Genomic DNA, 15,075 nt, shown 5'->3' with positions numbered 1-15,075 from the left:
CATCTCCCTTCTTACATTTATAAGATGCTCTCACTGAAGTTGATGGCAAAAATCCCATTGGCTTCAGTGGGGCAGGACTGGCCTCATAACATGGAGTAAGAATACAATATGCGTGTTAAACATTTTTAGGGCTAAATTCTGGTCCTTGCTCCAACCTCTCGGGGGGAACTCTGTGGCATGTGAGGTGTGTGTTTGGGTGGGTGGGTAAAGGGAAGGGCAGGAGAGGTTTGAGAGATCCTCCTCTGGGGTTTGTTTGTACTTGATATTTTTACTTTTTCAGTTAACTTGAAGCAGACAAACCCATAATGCCAGGACACAGAGGACCCTCACTGCTCTGCCCTGCTGGCCTGAGGTGAGAGTTATAAGCATTGAAGGGAGAGTAACTAGATCCCCAAATCTTTCCACTAAGTGGTTCATCATAACAAGAGATACAACAACGCCTACAAATGTTTCGGAAAGATTTCCTCGCCAATCTCTCCATGCTGCCAAATACCATATACTTAGCGTGCAAAGAATAACGGCTGTTTTCTCGTGTTTGTAATGTTGAGAAGGCACTGCAGAAATAAAGACATCAGAGTCTCAAGGTAGCCTGGACAAGAGAGTGAAAGTCCAGAGGTCTGGGTTCTATTTCTAGCACTGCCATTGACTGACTGAACAACCTGAGGCAGATTGTTAAAACTTCCCATGGCTCAGTTCTCCATCGGTAAAAGGGGGATGATGGTGTTTATCCACTTTCATGAACATCTTTGAGGTCTATAGATGGAAGGCCTTATATAAGTGCAAAGTGTTATTGCAGGAAAGAATGTATCTTAGTACCCTGCTATAAAGACAAGACACAGTAAGATTGATCACTCAGAGCTACATTTTACCCCAGTAGCACATCTGCAATTCCTACTGAAATCAATTGTCAGAAATGACAGCTCTACATTTTTTCAGGCAGAGCATGCAACTCTGGGGGTAAATGCTCAAAAATACAAGCACATTTACAAATCAATGGGCAAACAGAGGGCAGAATTTTCAAAGTAGGATGCAGGGATTTAACTGTGATTCCCAATGTTTTAAGTGGTTAACCCCCAACTTCCCCCGCCCCAATTATATGGCTGCAATCCTATTCCCATTGAAGCCAGTGATGAAAGTTAATAGAGTTACTCCAGACATACACTGGTATAACTCAGAGCAGAATCTGACCCAATGAATCCTTTCCACTCAAAGCATCTGTGCATATAAATATCTCACTGACTGAAGGCAACCTGATTGCCACATGTGACATGCCATTGCAGTGCTGACTTAAAACCTGCAAGGCACTCAGGTCATCTCTCAGCTCTTTGTCAGCTTAATGAAATGGTGCGGTCACCTTATTCCAGATGTGGCCACTGTTAAGTGCCTGCAAAATGCTTTCCCAGGGGAATGAACTTGCGAGAGAAATGGAAATGACCCACCATAGACTGCATTTGTCTCAGTGTAATCTATTTTATTCTATTTTTTGCTGGCAAAGCACTTTTTACCCTCACCAGTTGTCAACTCTCCTTCCAGTTGTTCTGATTATTATTGCTGTGGGAACCCACTTTTCTCTCCTATACCACACATTTTACTGATAGAGGTTCTTCAGTTGTAGGGCTTTGCTAACACCTTGTCCCTAGACATGGACCAGAATCAAAACTCTTATGCATTGTGGTGGGGATGGTTTCAGAAACCAAACCCAGAGGGGAATATCTTAGCTTTATCTTATGTTGCCCCTCACCATAGTATCTGAGTGACTGTATCTTTATAATGGATGAACCAAAACATGAAGCCTGTACTAATCTCTTGCATTCATGAATGCCATTAGATTCCACTATAAGGAAATGATCCACATGATGGAGAGAATTTTGACAAAATCTGCTTTTACCTGTTCCATCTATTCCAAAAATATGTGCACATTTCAAACACTGCACAAGAAGATGAGTAGCCTTAGCTCATACTGGCAGCTTATTTCATGAAATTTTCCTTTTAAACTTAAAACATCAAATTCCCTTGTTGTTATTGTTAACTGTTTGTTCTGCAAGCTGTTAAAAAACAAACAGACCCCCCCCCCCCCCATATGCATGCACACGTACACAAACAAAATTCCCCTATGGTTAGAATATGGAACCATTGTTTAATTGACATACAGATGCATTTTCATAGAATCACAGAAATGTAGGGTTGAAAGGGACCTTGCCAGGTCATCAAATCCACCCTCCTGTGCTGAGGCAGGACGAAGTAAACCGAGATCATCCCTGACAGGCATTTGTCCAACCTGTTCTTAAAAAACCTCCAATGATGGGGATTCCACAGCGTCCCTTGGAAACTTGTTCAGAGCTTACCGACCCTTCTAGTTAGAAAGTTTTTCCTAACATCCAACCTAAATCTCTGTATAAAGCCATTTCTTCTTGTCTTACCTTCAGTGAACATGGAGAACAATTAATCACTCTTTAGAACAGCCCTTAACATATTTGAAGAGTGTTATCAGGTTCCCACCAGCCCCAGTTTCCTTTTCTCAAGACTAAATGTGCCCAGTTTTTTTTAACCTTTACTCATAGGTCAGGTTTTCTAAACCTTTTATCATTTTTTGTTGCTCTCCTCCAATGTAGTCATCTCTTTCCTAAAGTGTGGTGCCCAGACAGAGCTGTCCCTAGGGTACGGCAAATCAGGGTGACCATCCTGGGCCCATTGCTTTGGCGGGGCCCCGTGCTTCATGAGGAGGTGGGCAGAGAGGGAGAGGAGGAGTCCCCCTACCAGCCTTCCCCTCCCCACCAACCTTCCCCTCCCCCAGGTGCCTCATGCCCGCCAGCAGGCCCTGCCAATCAGCACTTCCCCCCTCCCTCCCAGCACCAGCTGCCAATCAGCTGTTTTACGGCATCAGGAGGTGCTGCGGGGGAGGGGAGAGGAGCTAGGGCGCAGCGCGCTCAGGGGAAGGGGTGGAACTGGGTGGGGAAGAGGCGGGGTGGGGCCTTGGGGGAAGGGGTGTAGTGGGGGCAGGGCCTGGGCAGAGCCAGGGGGAGCACCCCCTGGCAGATAGAAACTCAGTGCCTATATCCTGAGCCCCGCACCCTTCTAGAGATGGCCCTGTGCCCAGAACTGGACACAATTCTCCACCTGAGGCCTCACCAGTACTTAGTACAGTTACCTACCGTGTCTTACCTACGGCACTCCTGTTAAATATACCCGAGAATGATATTAGCCTTTTTAAAAAATGAATCACACTGTTGACTCATACTCAGTTTGTGATCCTTTTCAGCAGTACTACGACCTACCCAGTTATTCCCCATTTAGTAGTTGTGCAGTTGATTTTTCCTTCCTAAGTGTAGGACTTTGCACTTGGCTTTATTGAATTTCTTGTGGGTTTCCGTCCAATTCTCTAATCTGTTAAAGTAATTTTAAATTCTAATTCTGTCCTCCAAAGTGCTTGCAAGCACTCCCAGCTTGTTGTCATCCAAAAATTTTATAAACACGCTCTTCATTCCATTATCCAAATCATTAATGAAAATATTGACTGGTACCAGACCCAAGACTGACCCCTGTGAAACCCCAGTTTGACAGGGAACCATTGATAACTATTCTTTGAGCATGGTCTTTCAACCAGTTGTGCGCGCACCTTATAGGAAATTCATCTAGACCACTTTTCCTTAGCTTGCTTACAAAAATGTCATATGGGATTGTGTCAAAAGCCTTTCTAAACTCAACATACAAAATTTTCCTTATGGCTTCCTCAGAATATCAGGTCATAACTATTTAAAGGTTTTCTATGCATGCAAATCACACATCCACATACCTTACCTTCACTTGGTGCAACCAGGAGCAAACACACTTTACATGATGTTCTTCATTGCTGGCATTGACAGGGCTGTTCAATGCTTGTTACTTGGCTATGTACTCTTTTGGCCTTGCGCATTTAGATTATTTCTTCCATATGAAGCATGACACAAACATTGGTTTCACTAAGAACTGTTACCATTTGGGAGATCTCTGTGTCTTGTTTCCTAGTCAAAGACATTGAACCTTGGAGTATTATTTATTGGCTCAGTAGCACAAATGTGACTTAAATGTCCTCTGAGAAAGTGTTGGCTAAATTTACCTCAGTATGAAGGAAAAGAAGGCATTGTGATCCATTGTAGGTGAATTAAAGCCGTTTATTTGACATTAATTGCAGAATTTACAGCACTACCATTTAATGATAGGAATAAAAATATAAAGAATCCAGTGTAAGCAATGTTGTAGACAAAAACATCAGGATGGGAGAATAATGGCATCATGATGAAAACACAGCAAATAGAAAATAGCTTCTCAAAACTCAACCGAATTATCGAAAGGACTGGGAATTTAGCAAAGGGTTTAAAGTGCCCCAATGTGTCAACAACTACCACGATGTTCAAGTTTTAGTCAATGCAGTAGTTGAAACATATAACCCCAGTAACAGCTTTTTGCAAAACTTTTTTTTTTCATTTGATGACTTACAGATGCGGAATATGGAACATTCCTGTTGGAACAAAGCTCAGAAAGAATTGTTGTATCCCTACACTGAAGGAAAGGATGTATGTGAGAAAATGCATTGTTCTTACAGTTGCATGTGTGCCAGCTAATTAACAGCACTTATTAACCTTTGAGAGGAATACTCCTTTCCACACGCACATGTATGTTAGCTCCCATTGATGGTCATGCCAGTTTCAGTACTGTGTTGAGAGGCGCCTAACCCCTTTTTATGGAGCTTTCTCCTGCAGTTTTCATGTAGCCAAGTTGCCACCGCTCCAAACAATACAGAAACCACGACCCACGGCAGTTTGCGTGTGTCAGGACTGCAAGCTCTGGCCTGAAAAGTAGCACCTCTGATTTGCATTTTTCAAGGAAAACAGAGTGTTAGAAAATTTAGGTGCTGTCATTTTAAAAAGTGCTTAAAAATATATATATTGGTCTGGATTCTCCACTTAACTTTAATGGGTCTATAGAGTGTGGGTCTATACAGTACAGAATTTGGCTGTGTTGTCATTGACACGTACTGTTGCTTTAAATGGGTTATGAATTAGGCCCATAGTGATGGATGTTTTGATTTTTTTTTTCAGTTTCTGGTGCATAAATAGACATTTTTTTCATTCTTAAAATAAGAAATTAATGCAGAGCTTTAAAGCAGAGCTGCAGAGTCCCTCTTGCTCCCCTCTGTTTTCTCATTCCAGGCCCACCCTGCTGTGTCGCTCACAGAGTGGAATGACTTTTAGTCACACAGCTGCATGTGGACAATGGGTCAAGTCTTGTCTTGCATTGACAAGAGAAGTTACAAACCGCTACTTCAGACCAGTGGCGCTGGTTTGCAAAGCCTGGACACCAGCTGAGCTGCCAAAGGAAATGGTTGAAACAAGATGACTATGGTATTGGCTTTGTTTTTAAATGGATTGTTTTATTTTGTTAGTTGTAGAAGGCAAGTTTAGGGGACAGCTGTGCCAGGAAAATGTGGAGCCGTGAAGGCAAGCACAGATGGAACATCTAGAAGACTGCTCTGAGGCCAGGTCTTCCCTATAAACTGACATCAGTATAACTACATGGCTCAGGGGTGGGAAAAATCCACACCCCGGAGCGACGCAGTTATTCCGACCTAACCGCCAGTGTAGACAGCGCCACGTCAACAGGAGGACAGAGCTGCCGCCTCGGTCAGAGGAGTAGCATCTTCACTGAAGCGCTGATGCAGCTGTGCCACCGCAGCGTTTTAAGTGTAGACCTGCCCGGAACTATGGCGCCTAAGGGACAGCAGATTTGTGGACATGAAATTTGATGCCTGAAAGAGAATTTGATTCTTCTACTCTCCCCATCAGCCTCAAAGCATCCAAGAGACCAAATGAGGAAAAGAGAGAGGAGACTCAAAATAACATCCTGAGCTCTTTAAAATCAAACACAAAAGGCATATTCTGCTTTGGGACGGACAAGTGACACCCAGTGAAATTAAATGAGAGCAGCATCTGAGTCAAAGAGTTCAAGAGAGGAATATGAAGCGAATTAGCACCAAAGTGCACAGTTAAAATGCTTTAGTCCCCCCAAAATGTTCTAGACTCTAAAGCCCAAACTACCCTTTTGCTGACAATGGTTGTCAACAACACGTTACAATTGACCTGTTCTGTAACCAGTGTAACTGCTGGTTTGGATGGGACAAAACTACTTTCAACACCATTGCAGGAAGTTTTCTTGAAGCATGGTACCATCGTTTTGTCTCATCTGTGCTAGTGGTAGAACTGTTGGGCACAGGTTCAGCAGGACTGGTTACTAACAACTGTGGTCAACAACAGGTCAACTTACTTCAGAGAAAAAGCAATGGAAAATGATGGCTGGGGTGTATCTTCCAATTCCTCCCAGAGACCAAGGAAGGAAAGGGCTATTTTTAAATGCCTTTTTTACTCAGAGAGATAAACAAAGGAAAACTTCACCTTTTAAATGCATTTCCTTGTTCATTTATTTTGCATCTGATCAACTCTGAATGAGGCCACTCAAGGAGAATAAGACGTTCCATAGCTATAGTAAAATGAAGGTTAACTGAATTTGTGGTACCTTCCCAACACCAATCCTTAAATTATTTTTTTCTTTTAGAATAAATCAGGAGCCATGCAGGAAGAGAGAGAATAATGATACATGGTTCTTCTGAATCTGGGGTAAAGATCCATGATCAGAGACTTGCACAACATTAACAAGGGCAAGTCATTTTATGGGAACAAGACATGGGACCTCAGCTAGAGCAGCACCTCTGCTGCTTCTTACTGCTACAGTGGTGGATTCACACAGTAAAGGCTGACTCAGGGTGTTAGCTTGTGTGTACTTTACTTCAGTTTCTTGTGATAAAGTGAGTTACACAATACTGTGCAACTTCCACATACGGTGACATGGTGATTTGCTTTTTATGCCTGTCACTGAAGTATTGTTGGCCTAGATTGCAAATTGTCATTGTTGGCCTAGATAGCAAATTAATACTAGCTGAGGTACCCCAGGGAATTAGGGTTTGAATGTCAGTTTCAGAAGACCAGAGAGACTGTTGAAAAAAAATAAAGGGACAACTATGACTTCTACCTTGGCTGACTTCTGTGTGGTGATTTGCCCTGAGCAATGACAAAAGCCCTATAAAGACAACCTGGGGGTAAAATTCATCCCTGGGTTGGAGTCCAATTACTACAAGAGGGATGTATTTGCATGCCTTTATGTGTGAATTGTATTAAACAGTAGAGATGCAGAGGTATAGAAAAAGATGGAGGGGTCTGCATCCTGTGAGGAGAGTAAAAATTAAGGTGTATGTCCTGCTCATCTCCCCCAGCAGCTCTGCCAACAATGTCATCAATTGCCTGTTGTCCTTTCCTCTGCACTTTAATGGACCAGTGAAAGGCCAAGACTTGTTGCATTGCTAACAAGAATGCATAAAACTTGCAGCAAGCAAACCTGTCTCATTCTCAAGCTTCATAGTAGGTCCTGAGCCTGAAATGACTTGTGCACATGCTTAATTTTAAGGACTCTGAGTAGTCCCATTGAGATCAATGGATCGACAATCAGCACATACAGTTAAGGACATATGTAAGTCACTGCAGGATTGGGGCCTTGGAAAAGAGGTTTGGAAAGGGGGTCCATTAGAGACAGTAAGTTACTGCAGCATAATTAGAGACAGTAAGTTACTCCAGTAAGTTACTGCAGCATAATTAAGATTTTTTCCTTTATGCCCTGATCTTCCCCATTCCTTTATAATTCACCTCTGGTGTTAGCTAAGTTTGTCACAGTCCTAGATTAAAATCTAGGACATTTTTACAAATATATCTGCTCACTTGGGGCCTGATCCTGCATACAAGGTTGCATTTCTCAGGATCAGGCTCTGCAGTATTCCAAATGTGCCCAGCTCTGCTTTATAGTCTGCTACAAAATGTGGTATTTCAGGGTCTGATCCCGTGCCCATTGAGATCAATAGCAAAGCTCCCATTTACTTCAGTGATGCAGGATCAGACTCTAGGTGGGTTTCTAATAACTATAAAAGGCACCTGAAAATAAAGGACCTTTTCATTGCACAAGGAAGCAAAAATGTTGGGTTTTCCTCCTTTATTGAACTTTGGCAAATCATGTGGGTGTGGTTTTTTACATCAATAGCTATAAATAAAAATTTGAAAATTATACAGTATTTGTTATTAAGATAAAGGACATCTATTGGCACAAATCATTGAGTAAAAACCTTTAATAATAAAATAACATTCACTCTGTAGCTACTTTATTTGTCTGGAAAACTCAGCTTACACTCAATTCAACATATCACCTCCACAAAGTTAAAAAAAATGACATAAAATGGCATAATAAAATATACCTTAAATTTCATAATACAAGTACCTTGGCAAATCTTAGTAAGCTGGCCCATCTACTGTTTGTTATAAACAGTAATGGACATTGTCATTGTCTCACATACCCCTTGTTTCCTTTGGATTGAAAAATTAATTTGAACTTAATGTATAGATATTATAATAACTGCATTAAGCAGGAATAGTTTGTGGATCTGTTAGCATGAGTCGAATTTACTGAAACAAATATTGATTCTGTTTATTGCGGAAGAACATATAAAGCTTTCTGGAAGATTAAACACTATTACAATCATTAACTGTCTTACAAAACCTATTTAAAATTCTTGTATCCATTATCATCTTTGGCAGATAAATAAGGGGAAAAAATAAACAGACTATATTACAAAGCTTCCATTATCACAATCTACTTCATAAGGCCAAATAAAAATATGTTTCTTTGCACTAATGAAATCACATCTCCAATATATTCTTAATGCCAGATAATATAAACACTGTACTGATGTTAAATTTAGATGTTGTGTATAGTAGACTGCCGCTTTTACACCTTCTGTTTCCTAAATTGCACTCTCCTATGCAAAGTAAAGTGTATTTAGTAGTTGATTTGGCTTTACGTTTAGCATGATCAATGAGTTAGGTTTATGTAAAAGTTTGCAAGTGGGTGAGTGAACCCAAATATAAAAAACACTAAATTTGCCAAAAATTAGTTTTTGTGGGTTCTTGAAGGGTAGATTAGTTTAGGCTATAGAGATAATTTTAAATTGGGTACAAAGTATTTTATTAAATACTAACCGTAAACTGAGGGCAATGAGGGTTGGGTGTGTCCCAAAGGGACTGAACAAAAAAGAGCTTCAGTACTTTTTCAGTAAGATTCAAATAAAGCCAATGTATGCACTTCAGACGCGAGAGAGACGTGAAATACAGTTGCATAGGCAAGACAGATGGGAGGGGATTCTAACTATGTTTTTTAGACTGAATCACTGAGGCAGTCTGAATTGTTGTTCTATGTTAGATCGGCTAATACTGAAGTTTTTGGTTCATGCTGAGTGCTGACTTATTATAAAATACAAGAAGAAACCAAGCACAAAAGGAATCAGAATGGTTATTCCCAGCAAGATCAGTGGAAGAAGTCTGGAATTTTTATGAAGCTCCATAATATCTACATTTACATTTGAGGGTATTACATGTTATGTCTAAGCTTTCCGCCATAAAGCCAAAATAACTCCTTTTATTTTTGGAAAAAATGCACAGTAGACTCAATTTTGACTAAGACGTATTTTGAAATGACCCACTCATAAATTAAATTTATTGGCCACGGGACACTGCCAATTGGTCAAACTTTGCTTTGAATAAAATTTCCTGTTTTATTACTGGAATCCAATTTGATTTTGTTTTTTCTTAAACATGGCCTGATCAGGATAGAGTTGAATAGTGATGTAACTTCTCATATAAACAAGTATTTCAACTGCATGAGGCAGAACTGTGCATGTTTTCACAGTTTAAATGTATACACAATTGTTCCACAACTGCTAACAGATAACAGACTCCCATGCATAAATTCCATTAAACCAAAAGTTAAGGTCTATTTCTGAACGGAAAAAAAAAATTTGCAATTAAGAACCACAATGCATCACACTGCTAAACTTTTTTTGCCTCATGCATACAAATTATAGCACTGATTGGCAGTTGCTAATTAGAATACTACACTGTAACACAGAACAATTAGTTGTTCAGACCAAGTAGCACAAATGTAGAAAATAATCATTTTTTTTTTCAACAGAGCAAATTAACACAGATTGTTTCTTCAGCAAAATATGAAACTGTAAACTTTGGGCTCATTCTGCAACTTTCCCCAATCCAGAATAAATAAAAAATCCAAAGAGAAAAAAGACGGACGTACATTATTTTAGCGCACCTTTTTTGTCTATTACAAAAGCACAACCTAAAACGTATAAAGCTTTTTTTTTTCTTTAAATCACAGTTACCAAAAAGAAACAGTGAATAATTTATTACATACGCTATAATAACATTACTCTAAACACTATTATCTATGAGGTATATCTGAGAAAATTCGGTAAGGAATTGCACGGTCTGCGTTGCCAACATGCCCAGTTTTATATTAAAGCTTTGGAACCGTGAAGAAACAGAAAAGTAGGAGGAGGAAGAAGAAGAAGAAGAAGCAGCAGAAGAAGAAGAACCTTTGGTATTTTTACAAATATTGTTCTTTGTGGGGTTGCATTGCAAAGCACCACAGTACAATAAGCCCACCAGGTACGATATGGCGGCCCAGTTGAAGCTGAGGTATTCACAGGAAGAATTTAAAAAAGCACAGAGAGGTCTAGACTGGCAAAATCGTTGCTTTGGTTCAAGGAAGGCACTCGTCCCGTGGTAATGTCACACTTTGCAAGTGAAGCATGAGTCTGGTAAGGAATGCAATTGCTGTAGGGGATCCTGCCAATTCGGACTATTTTCTGTGTTCAAACTGTCAATGGTCTTAGATGTATGCTGGGAGGTAAAAGGGGGTGGTATAGTATGGAAGATTTCACTTAACACAAGGAATATATCATCTCCTCCATACCTAGAAGGAATCCTGAGAATTATTATAGCTCCATGTAGAAGGTGGACAGATAGATAAGAAACAGATATCAAAAGCACACGTATCAAGCCACTGTCTTTTCCAAGAAAGAAAAGACTTGTTATTTTTGGGGGGGAAGGAAGGGGGAAGCAAGTTTAATACGAAAATGGAGCTTTTGGGTTGAGCTGATGATGAAAATAATTTGAATCAAAAATGCACTGCTGATGCAAACACCTTATTGTAAAGCTCAAATATCACTATAATATATGCAAGTGCATTAGACTATTACACAGTTTTATGTCCCTGATCCTAGCAGACATATCTGCCTGAGTGGAGTCCCACTGAACCCAGTGAGAGTCTGCATGGGTACAATCCTTGTTACAGAACCAGGGCCTTTGTATCTTTGCAAGGCTGGATTCTCCTTCGATTGAGGAGTTTTCTATGTCACTGGGAGCAGGAGCAGGCCCTAGCTTCTACAGGCCAGAGAGCGACCTCAGTTACTCTTGTGTAACTGAACTCAGAGTTTGGATTTACTGCTCTACAAATCTTCTGCGTATGTTGGCACAATCTTGCTCTCTTTACTCAGGCAAAACTCCCATTGAAGTCGATGGGATTGTGCAGGGTCCAAGTGAATGCAGAATTGGGGCCCTCTATGTCTAAACCTATTTGATATAAACCTGTGAAGTGTTAAACACTGTATACAGAAAGTAAACCATGCTGATGCATGGATTTTAATAGTCATTCAATCATATAACAGGCTAAAAGAAACGCACAAAAGGGCACTATTTATTCCCTGATGACAAAAATAGGCAAACAACTGTTAAGTAATCACTTAGAAGCATCTTACTAATGGAGCATAATGTGTCTTCATTTCTCTGCTAACCTGAGAAAAAATAATTAACTCAACAGATGAGAATGTGAAAAAATGCAATTGTAAAAAAAAAAAAAAAAAGAGAAAGCAGTCTTTGTTTCTCTCTTATCTAATATGTTGGTTAGAATCTCAGGGCTTGTTTCTGATCTTTGGTTCACTGGCGTAAAGTCACAGTAATTCCATGACTTCCTGGGAGATATCCAGATTTACACTGGGGCTCTTCAGATAAGACTCTGGTCCAGAGGATTTACTGTACTAGGTTTCAGAGTAACAGCCATGTTAGTCTGTATTCGTAAAAAGAAAAGGAGTAGTCACAAGTACTCCTTTTCTTTTTACGAATACAGACTAACACGGCTGTTACTCTGAAACCTGTCATTATGCAAGGCACTGCATTTAGCCGCATGGATAAACTGGTTAGTCTCTAAGGTGCCACAAGTACTCCTGTACTAGGTTTGACCTTTGCTTCACTGACATATGTCTACACTGCAATTGGGAGGTGTGATTGCAGCACATGTAGACATAACAAAAGCAGTGAATCTGTGGCACGCTTGACTGCTCTGCTCAATTATGTACCCAGGGCCTTGGGTGGCTGGCACTAGCCCATGCAGTCAACTGGGCTGCCCTGGCTTTGTTGCTATTGTTTTGTTACTCAAGCTAGCTTGAGGAAAGCTAGCTCGGGTATGTCTACACATGCTGTAATCACACCTCTTAACTGCAGTGTAAACATACCCTAATTAATCTGGTATTTTGCTTCTTGCAGCACCCAATGCCTGATGTTTTAGAGGAAGTAAAAAAAAAAAAAATCTCATAATACACACAGTCATATGCGCAACGCTATACATAGGGCAGCAATTACTTCCTGACCTCTCTACCATCCACTAAAAATAGTGCTGTACTTCACATAATCTGGCTTTACGTGAATTAGAGATATTTGTGTGAGTTTGCAGGATTGAGCCCCACGTATATCATTCCCACTGAAGTCAATAGAAGCCCTGTGTGTGGAGTATCTACTAAATCATTCAATGAGAAGAGACAAGTACCTTCTTAACTGTGTGGCTTTCTCCTGATACTGCACTTACATCTCTAAGGACCATCAATGGGAGTTTCGCTTGAATAAGGACTACAGGATCAGACCCATAACATTGTTAAACAGAGATAGAGACACTGGTCCAATTTTTGCCATGGATTCAAATGCAAAAACCCCAAATATTTCAGCTGGAGTTCTGCATTTGGCAAGATAACAGGATATAGATTTATTTTACCAAGGTAACAGTCAAAGAACAAAAATCAGATACCAACCCAGAGTTTGAATTTGACAGGTGGGAGAAGTAAAGTGGTTCTACCAGGCTCTGAACTTGCCTGACTTGGCCTTGGACATTTTTAGCTGGCAGGAATGAGTAAGACAAACACAGAAAATGCCCTCATCAGAATTAGCAGTCCCCCACTACAGGAATTTCTTTGGGGTATCTGAGTTGCAGCTGTACATTACTGTATGTAAGAGAGAAAGGTGAAAACTATAAAAGAGCACGAGCAAAATGCAGACCGCACAGAGAAAGAAATCTTTGGTATCTTTGGTATCATCAACACGATTAAAATTACAAATGGAAAAAGTCAGTGAGGTAGCCTCTTTGGTTCTCACTAGAAATAGAAAGGTTTTTTTCTTTATTTTTTTCTTTGTTTTTCCTCTTCCCCCCCTCCCCCCCCCCCCCACACGCAGAGTTCATTCTTGGAAGCAGCTAGTTTAAGGGTTTCTCTGTTTTTGCTTGTCGTTATATTCTCTCCCCCCCAGCCCCAGCTTAAGTTTTTAGAAGCCACAAAGTTCAGGCAAAGTATCTCAGTGTCTTTTTTCTATTGTTTCTGAATGCACAGTTATAGGTTGAATATTCATTGCTTGTCCACAAAATTCGCTCTGTTGTTCTGACAGCAAATAAACTGTAGTGCTTTAAGTTGTTTTAAATAAAAAATATAAAACTATACAAGGGCATCTTCCGCAGATGCTGAATAAGTTAAATAAATAAGGTATATTGGGAAGGCTTCATGTGTCATAATAATTAAAGGTACGTCCCACTTTCTAATGAGATGGGAAGGGGGATTAACTTAAATAATTTAATTATTATTGATATTTAAACAATTTAAATCGATTAAAAGAAGAAATAAAACTTAAAAATCCCTTTTTAACCTGTCATTTTCCCGTCTGTAACAGAACTTGGCTGCTTTATGAAGCAATACTAACTTTAAAGTGTATATACTAATATAAGCATTGCATCTATGATGCGCTATAGTTCTAGAACTGATAAATACGTAAAATTAACTCAGATGACAAAGTAATCAGGAATGATTAAATTAAATAGTTACAAAAGATTATCACTTGAGCCTGTTCCTGCAGTCTGTAAGCAGGCAAAACTCCCACTGAAAATTAAAATAAAATGAAACCATATGGGGATTTAGCCTGAATAAAGACTTCAGGATTGGTCTGAGACTAATTTAAATAAATTACATCACTGATAGTTAATATATTGGGTCACAACCCAAAAGAGTCAGGAAAAAAATAAAATCATTCAAAGATTACCATTTTTTAAAACTTTTAAACAATAAAAATTCCCCTTAATAAATATAAATTAGGCCCAGTATAATCTATAAAGTTTTCCCATTTTTAAAAATACTCAGGTGTTGTGACAAGCAAGAAAAACATCAGATTTCCCCCCCCCCCCCATAGATAGCACAACTTTTCCAAAGCTATGTCATTACCATGTCTCCTTTTGGAAGAGGAGATTCCTATTCCCTTAAGTAGGTTTGAGCTTTGCTTTGCTGGTTTAGTCCTTCTCAGGTCTTTGGATTTAGCTTTAGTTAAGAGAGATCCAGAATAAAGCTATTCAACCGAAGTAATCAAGCACATTCTTTGTTCCTTCAGAGATGATTAAACAATATCCAAGGGTTCTTGAAAGTTGAATTCATCTTGGATGTGCCCATGATAGTGACTCCAAGTATATAGTAAAGAAGATGCTGGGATACTATTTTTACGTTAGTTTTTTTTGCATCCAAACAAATAAACAAAAAAGATACAAATTTTAGCCATATAGCTGTAGAGAGTTATAAACAGATGGCATATAAATGTAACACACACATTTTGGATTGTTTTTAGTATAAACAGGATATACTGTATATCATACATATGTATACGGATACCCACATATATATCTACAATCAGTTTATACTGTTAACACTCATTTTCTGAGTTATATGCTACATAAAAAGCCTGCTACAGTTGACAATGAAATGGAAGACTTAATATGGGTTGATAAAATATATGG

At 39.6% G+C, this 15,075-nt stretch overlaps 1 long non-coding RNA gene across 1 annotated transcript; it reads left to right on the top strand.

Moving 5' to 3' along the window:
* The first annotated feature begins 225 nt into the window (after nucleotides 1-225).
* Nucleotides 226-12,055, top strand: LOC122466025. The gene is made up of 3 exons (XR_006291225.1): nucleotides 226-352; nucleotides 4,479-4,553; nucleotides 5,190-12,055. It is a non-coding gene; the product is annotated as an uncharacterized LOC122466025 (long non-coding RNA).
* Nucleotides 12,056-15,075: the final 3,020 nt, after the last annotated feature.

Source organism: Chelonia mydas, chromosome 5 (genome assembly GCF_015237465.2).
Source record: "Chelonia mydas isolate rCheMyd1 chromosome 5, rCheMyd1.pri.v2, whole genome shotgun sequence".
Classification (NCBI taxonomy): Eukaryota; Metazoa; Chordata; order Testudines; family Cheloniidae; genus Chelonia; species Chelonia mydas.
Note: the sequence above shows the minus strand (reverse complement) of the source record. Positions and strands in the feature narration are given on the sequence as shown.